Consider the following 9,161-nt stretch of genomic DNA (forward strand, 5'->3'; position numbering starts at 1 on the left):
GCACTCCGGCGCCGCTGCCCCTGGCCCCGCCCCGCCCCGCCCCGCCCCGGGGCTCAGCCTGCGCCGGCCCATGGCAAGGGCTCCAGATGTTGGTTCGTGGTGCGCTGGAGCTGTAGCCCAGCTGTGCATTGGCACCGGCAGGCAGGCCGGCCAGGGGTGCGTGCGATGGGACTGCGGCCCGGGGGTGCAGTGCAATGCATGGCCCGGCTGTGCATCGGGACTTAAAGCACAGTGGTCGGATGGGCCTCCAGCCCAGCCGTGCACTGAAACATTGCCAGCTGTACACTGGGACTATAGTCCAGCAATGGATCTTATTGCTAAGTGGTGTAATGGATCTTATAGCCCAGCTGTGCAATGGATTTTATAGTCCCGTGGTTTGATGGGACTATAACCCAGTAGTACATTGAAATTTATTGCTGAGCTGTGCAATGGGACTATAGCCCAGCTGTGCAATCGATTTTATAGTCCAGCGGTTAGTACATTGAAATTTATTGCCCAGCTGTGCAGTGGGGCTGTAACCCAGCTGTGCAATGGATCTTACAGTCCAGTGGTTTGATGAGACTATACCTCAGTAGTGCATTGAAATTTGTTGCCCAGCTGTGCCAGGGGACTACAGCCCAGCTGTGCAATGGATTTTATAGCCCAGCTGTGCAATGGCTCTCACAGTCCAGGGGTTTGCTGGGACTATAAACCAACAGTGCATTGAAATTTATTGCCCAGCTGTGCAATGGGACGATGGTCCAGCAACGGATCTTATAGCCCAGCTGTGCAATGGGTTTTATAGTCCCGTGGTTTGATGGGACTATAACCCAGTAGTGCATTGAAATTTATTGCCAAGCTGTGCAATGGAGTTTATAGTCCAGTGGTTTGATGGGACTATAACCATGTAAATGTATTGCCCAGCTATGCGATGGGACTATAGTTCAGCTGTACCATGGATCTTATAGCCCAGTCAGTGGTGTGATGGGACTATAACCCAGTGGTGCATTGAAACTTGCAGCCCGGTGCAACGAGACTTACAGCCCAGCTGTTAGAGCTCAGTGGTGCAATGGGACTTAGAGCCCAGGGGTGCGGCGCCCCTCCACGCCCCTGCCTGCAGCGCGGGCCCGGTCTCCGCGGGCGGTCCAGGCAGTCTCGCCGGGCGGTTGCCGCACGCGAGCATCAGGCGGCCGATCTCTGCAGCGGCGCTGAGCTGAGCTCCTGAGCATGCGAGGCATTTGCAGCTGGCTTGCCGGGAGAGCAGGCCACGTGGGCCCGCCTGCGGGCTGACGTTCATAACCGCCTGCTTTTCATCTCTCTTATCAGCCGGGGAGGGGAATCGGCGGAGGCGGCTCTGCTTCTGCTGCAGTCCCCGAGCGGCGGGGCCCCGCTTCGGTTCAGATGCAGCACGCAAGGCAAGCCACTCTCCTAGGCACCCGGCGCAGATCGGGCACCGTGGGGCAAGTCGGGACCGCGATCTCCTCGCTTATCAGCAGCACAAGGAGGGGAAGCCAGGTGGCATCTTGCCCCTCCCCAGGCAGTACTGACTCTTGCGTCGGTGGGAGAGAAATCCGATCCCTGCCACATCCCACTAGGGGAGAGGAGCATGACTTCTAGGATCTGATTAACCCCCAGGGGCATAGTTGTGGTCAGGCTCCCTCAATTGTTCTTGCATTTCCAGGTGGACACGGTGCTCTCGTCCTAAAGTCCTTTACAGGACTTGTTCCAGTGGGTCCTGGATCAAGTGTTGTGCTTTGTAATTCTGAAGGGTGAAAAGCACTCTGCGAGTTTTGAGTCTGAGGTAAATCCCGTTTAAGCGTCTTTTAGTTTGAGGTAGATCTTTCTCTTTTTTTCCAGTCAGCAAACTAAGGACCTCTGAATTTCACTTGCTAATAATAATTCTTTCTGTGATGGGCCTGTGAATGAAAGGACTTCACAAATTAGTGGCAGAGTAATCACAAGGGAAAGAAAAACTGAATATTCAATGATGTGGGTGGGTGCAGGACTCTGATATTGCCCCTGAAAACTTTGCAAAAGCAAAATTTGTATTTGCATGTGCAAGCAACTGTTTGACTTCATGGTGTTGGCAGCTGTATTACCCTACTTATGGAGACCAATACATGGTCTGTGCATGCAATAGGTGCAAACAGTGCCGTAACAAGGGAGGGGGGCAAGTGGGGTGACCACCCTGGGCACCGAAGTGAAGGGGCACCAATAGGTGCTGCTCAACCAGGGCAGGGTGTGGGACGGAGTTGTGAGCAGCTCATTTAGGGGGGCACAGGAATGAGGGGAGGGTGGTTCTCCCACTGCAGGCAATCTTGGGCAAGCATGGGGGGGGCATTCCCCCCCCCCCCGATCTATGCGCAGGGCATGTACGGGCTTTGCCCTGGGCGCCAAACTTTGCTATGGTACCGGGTGCATACTGGCTTTTTATTCTGTGTATAAAACTCCCAATTTGTGGGTTTCTAATATATTTGTATATGCTTTTTGAATACTTTGAATAAGATTAGATTATGCAGAAAAAAAATCTCATGCTGAAAAAGAAAAACCTAGACTCACCCGCTGAAAAATACTCAAACCTATTGATATACAAGGAAAAATAGTTTTTTCATAGCTGTATAATGCAGCAATCACTTTCTCAATTTTATCAACTTCTTGAAAAATCATCATGTATCTGAATCTAACCATGACCAAGAGGAGAGAAAAACAAGGGATTTTTTTTTACAAACCATGAGAAGTTAGCATATAGGTCATTCAGTTGATAGGGATCCCAGAGGTCATCTAATGCAGTAGTTCTCAGCCTTTTTTGTAGCAGGATGCTTTTGTAAACACTGGCTAGTCTTGACCCAGTAAATAGTTTAAGTAGAAAACACACAAGTATTTTGGCCCCAAAGTACTTATTACACACTACCAGTTAAAGCAGCTCAACAGCCCTAATTTTAGAAACAGAAATCAACAGGAAAACATTAACAGTAATATCAACATGTGGCCCTCCATTCTCAAGTGACATTCATCATTGTGTAATTTGAAAAAAATACTGTAAAATGGCCACTAAAGGGGTAAATACTACTGTAATATGTAAAAAATATTCAAATATGGTACTTAGGATTTATTATACAACAAAGCATAAGTTCCATTTAATGAGAAACCTGAGCTTGCTTCTCTTTGATGAGTTTATCAAAGTTTGGTGTAATTATGGCCGGTGCAATCCGAAGGTTGTGCTCAGCATCCAGTCTGTTCCTGGTTTTATTCTTCAGTTGAGTTAAGGCAAACCATCTGGTTTTGCACAAGTATGTTATACTGAAAGGCAAAATGACTCTAATAGCATGGCAAGCAAGAGCAGGGTATTTTCCAGCAGTACTTCACCAAAACTGGAGAAGGCTTATTTCACTATGTTTTTTCTGTAGACTGCAATCACAAAATGACTCAACCAGCTGAGATTCTTCCTCTATACGCACTCACATTTTCCAGTACAACTCCAAATGGATCCCATATCCATTCTTTGCCCTTGAGTTGCTCAGCTGAAAAGTAAATGATTGCTGATTGCTAACCGAGAAGCAGCAAAGAAAACAGAATCTTTCTAATTTTTTGTTTCTAGAGACATTATGAAACATGTCCATCCTGTCATTTGAAACATGTTTGGTCCACAGAAAAAAAGGGTCTTTTTACTGTAGCAATTTTGTCATTTTGCTCAAACTGCTTGTGCCCTCTTCCCTTTCAAATCATTCAGCTGATGGAATATATTTCAAGCCATGTGTCATTCTTGAAAATCACCTTCCCATACATGCCTAACATAAACTGGAAAAATAGCAGTTTGATATATCTGTAGAGTCATCTAATTGTAAAGCAAAACAGTCACTTACTGAAAGACAATCAGTTGTTCGCAGTTTGATGTCTTCTCAGATACTGCATTCTCCTCTCCATACTGTATCATTGGAGAGAGGGATTGCTTCTAATTTTTTTGCAGCTGACTCTTCCCAATAATTCAGTGCACATGTCGATAGCAGAAGGTAAAATTAACTCCTCTGCCAAAATGTGAGCTTTCTTACACTTAGCAATGACATGTGCAATGAGGTAAGAGGATGCAGCGCTTGCTCCTGGACAGTACATACATGTTCAAGTCTTTTTTGTGTCATTTCCAAATCTTTGCATTTTTCGTTTAAAAAAAAAAAAAAATCAAGAAGCTTCCCTTAGCTGGGGTGCTTGTCTCCAAATGCCTACATAACTTTAGCAGTTTTAGGCTTTCATTTGCCAACAGTTCACTGCAGATGAAACACTACATACAGCCTATGTTCACCCTTTCAATCCTTAATAAATGAAAACCCAAACTTGAACTAAGCAGGGTTATACCTATGATTGCTTTTCTTCTCAGGTTGTGATGAATTCCTAGTATCACTGGTACTTGCAGTTGCAACAGGACAGTTTAAACATTTGTCCATTTCACCAACTAAATTAAAGACTTACTTTGTGATTAATGCAAACACTCTTTTCCCATAACTCTAAGTGCCTTTATATTACTACTGTAATGGTACATTTGACTGACTAATTGGTGGCATGTGCACAGTCAAATAACTTTATTAGTATGCACACTGTTAACACGGTAAAGCACAAGCACCATCTATTTTTTTTTTTATGTATGCAAAATATGATCCGTTCTTAAAATGTTTGCAACCGCATATATTTTTGCAACCCACTTTTGGGTTGTGACTCTCAGGTTGAGATGCTGATCTAGCTTGATTACATATGCTGTTGTACTAGAGGACAGCTAGCCATCTAGGGTGTTTATACATGTGTTCGGAGAGTGGGGGTGCTTTAATTAGAGCGGCTCTCGGAGAGCTCCTGGTGCATCTTGTGTATCAGTGTCCCCGCGTTTCAAAATGGCGGCGGGAGTTGAACGAGCTTTGGATAAACTATCCCCATCGCCATTTTGAAGTGCAGGGATGCTGATACACAAGACACTGGAGGCTGCTGGAGCGTGGTAATTGCCACGCTCTAGCAGACTCTTGAGCCTGTTCTGCCCCGCTGTAATTACAGCGTTGGAGCAGTCTCCCTGCTCATGTATAGGTGCTCCTAAGTAGGACATAACATAGCCAGTTTATAACCCTCCCTACAGAACTGTTATATTTTGTTTGTCCTTAATATAAGACAGTGGGTTTCTGTATTATTAACAAAGCTATAATATGGCTAATCTGAAAAGCCTTTTATTAATTAAAATCTGAGTCTAGGGCTCTTTGTTCCTCTTTGAAAACTGAAGATAGCTTAATTGGCTAAATTGTTTTCAGGGCTGTGGTTGCTTGCCATTGTAAAGAAACCAGATTTTTCAACTAGCTCCTGGATGGTGAGTGAAAAAGGAGATAGTTTTATAACAGAACAGCTGAAAGCTAATTTGTGATAATCTGTAAAGAGCCAATTTGGGTAATCATCCTGACTCATCTGTTTGACGACTACAGTATACCTAAATACACTTGTGACATAGCATCTACAGCTGTTTTCTTCTATAGTAAAAAAAAATACTGTCATGGACCCAGGAAAACTATCTAGGAATTTAACAGTACAGTCAAGTTTAAAATCAAAACAATATAAGCAATTCTTACCGGCACAGGACAAATTAATCACTTTTTTTTTGTTAAATTATTTTTCAGAGCAGAAAGCAAGGCAGTGCAGGTGCTAACCTGAGTACTAGTCTGCTGTTTATCCAGTTCCACCAAACAACATAGAATTGGTTGCACATCTGCATTTTTCTGAAAACTGACGTAACTGCTTTTTTCTGATTTTCTATAATCTCATCAGCTAATTTCATCCCTGTTTTCATAGTCTCATAGCTGCTGTGACATATTTTAAGCCATTAAATCAGTATGCATTTTGGATACAAGTCTGTTGATGTAGAGATGGTATCTGCAACTCTGTTCAGCATTCTTGTCAGTACATCTAAAAAACCCCAAAATTGCAAGATGGAGAGAGAGCGAGCAAGCTATCCTGACAGCAATAATCATACAAATTTAAGTCATTAAATTAGCATGCCTAATAACATCCACAGTAATCAGTGTCACCTACTTTTTTTCAATCCGTTTTTCCTGCTAAAGCAAGAAGGAATACTGAAAGGAGTTTCCTGGATTAAAGTATAATTTTCTGATCTACAACTGTGCTAAAGTTAGGTTTATAGGAAGAACCATGGCCTTTGTCTTGAGAAATAAATCTGTGCTGTAACTAGCAGAACTGGCCCTTACAGTGGCTATTTTAACTTCACTGATTGCCAAGATCCATTATGCAGTTTTGAAACCAGTCATTTAAAATCTATTGCTCATCCAGATGTTTCAACTGCTGTTGCATTCAAAAGATACAATATAAGCCTGGCAAAAGTACCCAGACAACGCAGATTTTTACATTTTTGCACTTACATTGCCAGACAAATAACACAGAAGCTTTGCAGTTCCCTATTTTTAATTAATTCTTTCTTTCCCCAACACACCAGGCCAGGTGTGCCCAAAGTGACTCAATTCAAGCATTCCTTTATTCAGCTTGCCAAAGTGGTCTGCTTCAACATCTGAGAATATGAAAACTCCTTCCTTCTAGTTGTAATTCAGGTCCTCTCTTTGTGCTGGTCTGAACCAACTCTGTTCTCTTTTGGCCTTAGGACATGTGCTGCAGTTAAACTGTTTTTGTTTATAGTCCAGTTTTTGCTGTTTTCATGTTTGGGCTTTGTCCTTTGTCTGACCCTTAGGTTCTCTCTGGCATTCAGAGCTGAGAAATATCTCTGCATTGCTCTAGGACAAATCAGTGCCAGAAAATGAGCCCCAGTCTGCTTGAGGAGCAGTCAGAACAACTGGAGTAAGATTCCAAAGACGTGGTGCAACCAATCAATCTTTTTTGCCCAATTAGTGTTATAATTAGGGACCTACTGAATTCACAATTTTGTGATTTTCCTGGAAACCACAAAATCAGTAAGTCCTCACAACAAAGTGCAAAATCGGTGAGGAAAAGAGAAAAAAAAAGGAGTTGCAAAAACAGAAAACAACAGGAAGCCCTGCTGTCCTGAAACATGGGTGGGAGGGAGAAAGCGCAAATTGGAAGCTTCCTGATTAAGCCCATAGGAGCCATTTGTTTGTGGTCATCTGTCAATCTCCAGGAGGGGTGGGCCCCTCAGCCAATCAGAGGCATGGGGGGAGCTTGCCATGCTCTGCCATGAAAATAGTGCTGGGTGATTTCTGCAAAATCAGAGAGTAGCCATAATGAATTCAGTAGGTTCCTAGTTATGGTTTTTCAGGGGGCAGTTGTGTGGTGCTAGGCAAATTTTGTAGATCTGGCTCTTGGACCCATCAAGACAGGAGGTCTTTGCACTTTTTTCCATGTGCAAAGCAACTGGGTAGTTAAACGTCTTTGTGCTACATGCGTCCACTTATTTCTCCTTCTAAGAAGAGAAGTAAAGACTATCTGGCATGCATAGTTTCTTAGGACCTGCTCAATAATCAGAACCTAGTTTGGTTCTGATTATGCCCTGGCACAAATAACTACATCTGATCTTGCAGGTAACGGCCTCTTCTTAGCTATGCACCTGCAATCATGTGTTTGATTTCTGACCTTCAGTGATAATAGGGCCTCATTGGAACCAAGATGGTTCAGATCCTTGTAGCTGCTTATGAGGAAGCCAAGAGCCAGTGGTTAAAACTAAGTGGGGTAAACTAAATAGACCAAATTCTGTAATTAGCCAGGCTGTATGCCTGCAGTTGTTCCTGTAACTAAAGTACTGAAGGAGAAGCTGCTGCTACAGCCTTAATTCATCACCTGAAAATGCTGAAATCAGCAATCTGAAGCTTGAATTGCACCCTTAGGGAGAAAGTTTCTTTCAGTACAGATGTTAGAGCAAATGCTCTGTTTGTGAAAGCAGTCTGTTACTGATCTTTCTTTCAGTTAATAAATCTTTTCAACCTTCCTCCTGAGCATTATCACTGCTGGTTGATGTCCAAATGAAGATCTGGGAAAGGGAAAATCACAAAGGGAAAGATGGTTATTTAGCCAGTCATTTCTCTTTGCCTAAACCTCTTGATTCCACAGAGCTGAAGTGCTCCTTTTCTCTACTTCAGAGATTTAAGGGGTGACTGGTGACAGTAGGTATCTGGCAGACACTGGGGAAGTGGAGGTTTTTATGTCCTTGGCTGTTGACCTCCAGGACCAGGCATATATTCTTCCAAGAGCTAACCACTGAAATAGATTGTTATTGCACAACTGAGCACTTGCAGAGACAGTCCATTCAAAGAATAAATGCTATTTCAACACAAAACCAACCTCTTATTATAATTCTGTTTCTTCCCCTAATGAAAAGCATCAAACTTGACGGACACTAACTTTGTCCACTGCAGGATTTCTGTTCTAGTCAAATTAGCATGCTTACCGGGTGTGTTCTGGCAGCAGCTCCAGGTTTGGCATAGGGCACGTGGCAAGAGCTGGAGCTGCTGCCACTGCCAGTGGAGCTACTTTATGCCCGGGCTAGATCCGCCTGTAAGGAGCCCTACGGTCCAGAGCTGGCCTGTGGCACAAATTGAATTTGACATCTGTGTCATACAGGCAAGGCCCTTTTAGATTTCTGCTAGTCTTAAAAGATGATGTAATGCAAGCATGTACCCACTGGTGCATGATACTAGCAATTTTTATTTGGCCATTTGAATGTCATATGATCATAGGAAAGTAGGGCAAAAAGGACCTCACATGATCACCTAGTCCAGCCCCTTGCTCAAGGCAGGATCATCCCTGACTAACCCATCCCAGCCAAGTATCTGTCCAATCTGCTCTTAAAAATGTCCAGGGACGGAGATTCCATAACTTCCGTAGGCAATGTGTCCCATGATGGTCCATGGACTTTCAGAGGTTGATTTCCACATTCTCAAGTTATATCTAACACAGCAGCGATACTGTTCAAAGTGCAGGGAGTTCTTTTGCTGCATATTTTGAGTCACATCCTTGGAGGTCTTTAAATGGTGCTTACCATTTGGCAGGCCTTGCTCCATGCAGAATAAATGAAGTAAGTTAGCAAAGCCCTGCAAAAGCTGAATTTGTCAGTTTGTATCTTACTGCAAACCAGTGTTCTAGAATTTTTCATTGGGGCAGGGAAAATTAGCCCTTGTGATTGAAGAGAGAAGCTTAGCTTGATGACCCAGATGTACTTAGATACAGCAATGGCTACCTGA

The 9,161-nt window shown here is 43.7% G+C and overlaps 1 protein-coding gene across 1 annotated transcript in view; it reads right to left on the reverse strand.

Moving 5' to 3' along the window:
* Positions 1-1,870, reverse strand: part of LOC102373251 (nuclear transport factor 2-like) — an 8,403-nt gene extending 6,533 nt beyond the window's left edge. The window contains exon 1 of the mRNA XM_006031090.3: positions 1,021-1,870. The gene's annotated coding sequence lies outside the window, so the exon portion shown is untranslated. The remainder of the gene's footprint in view (positions 1-1,020) is intronic.
* Positions 1,871-9,161: the final 7,291 nt, after the last annotated feature.

Source organism: Alligator sinensis, unplaced genomic scaffold, assembly GCF_000455745.1.
Source record: "Alligator sinensis unplaced genomic scaffold, ASM45574v1 scaffold969_2, whole genome shotgun sequence".
Taxonomy (NCBI): domain Eukaryota; kingdom Metazoa; phylum Chordata; order Crocodylia; family Alligatoridae; genus Alligator; species Alligator sinensis.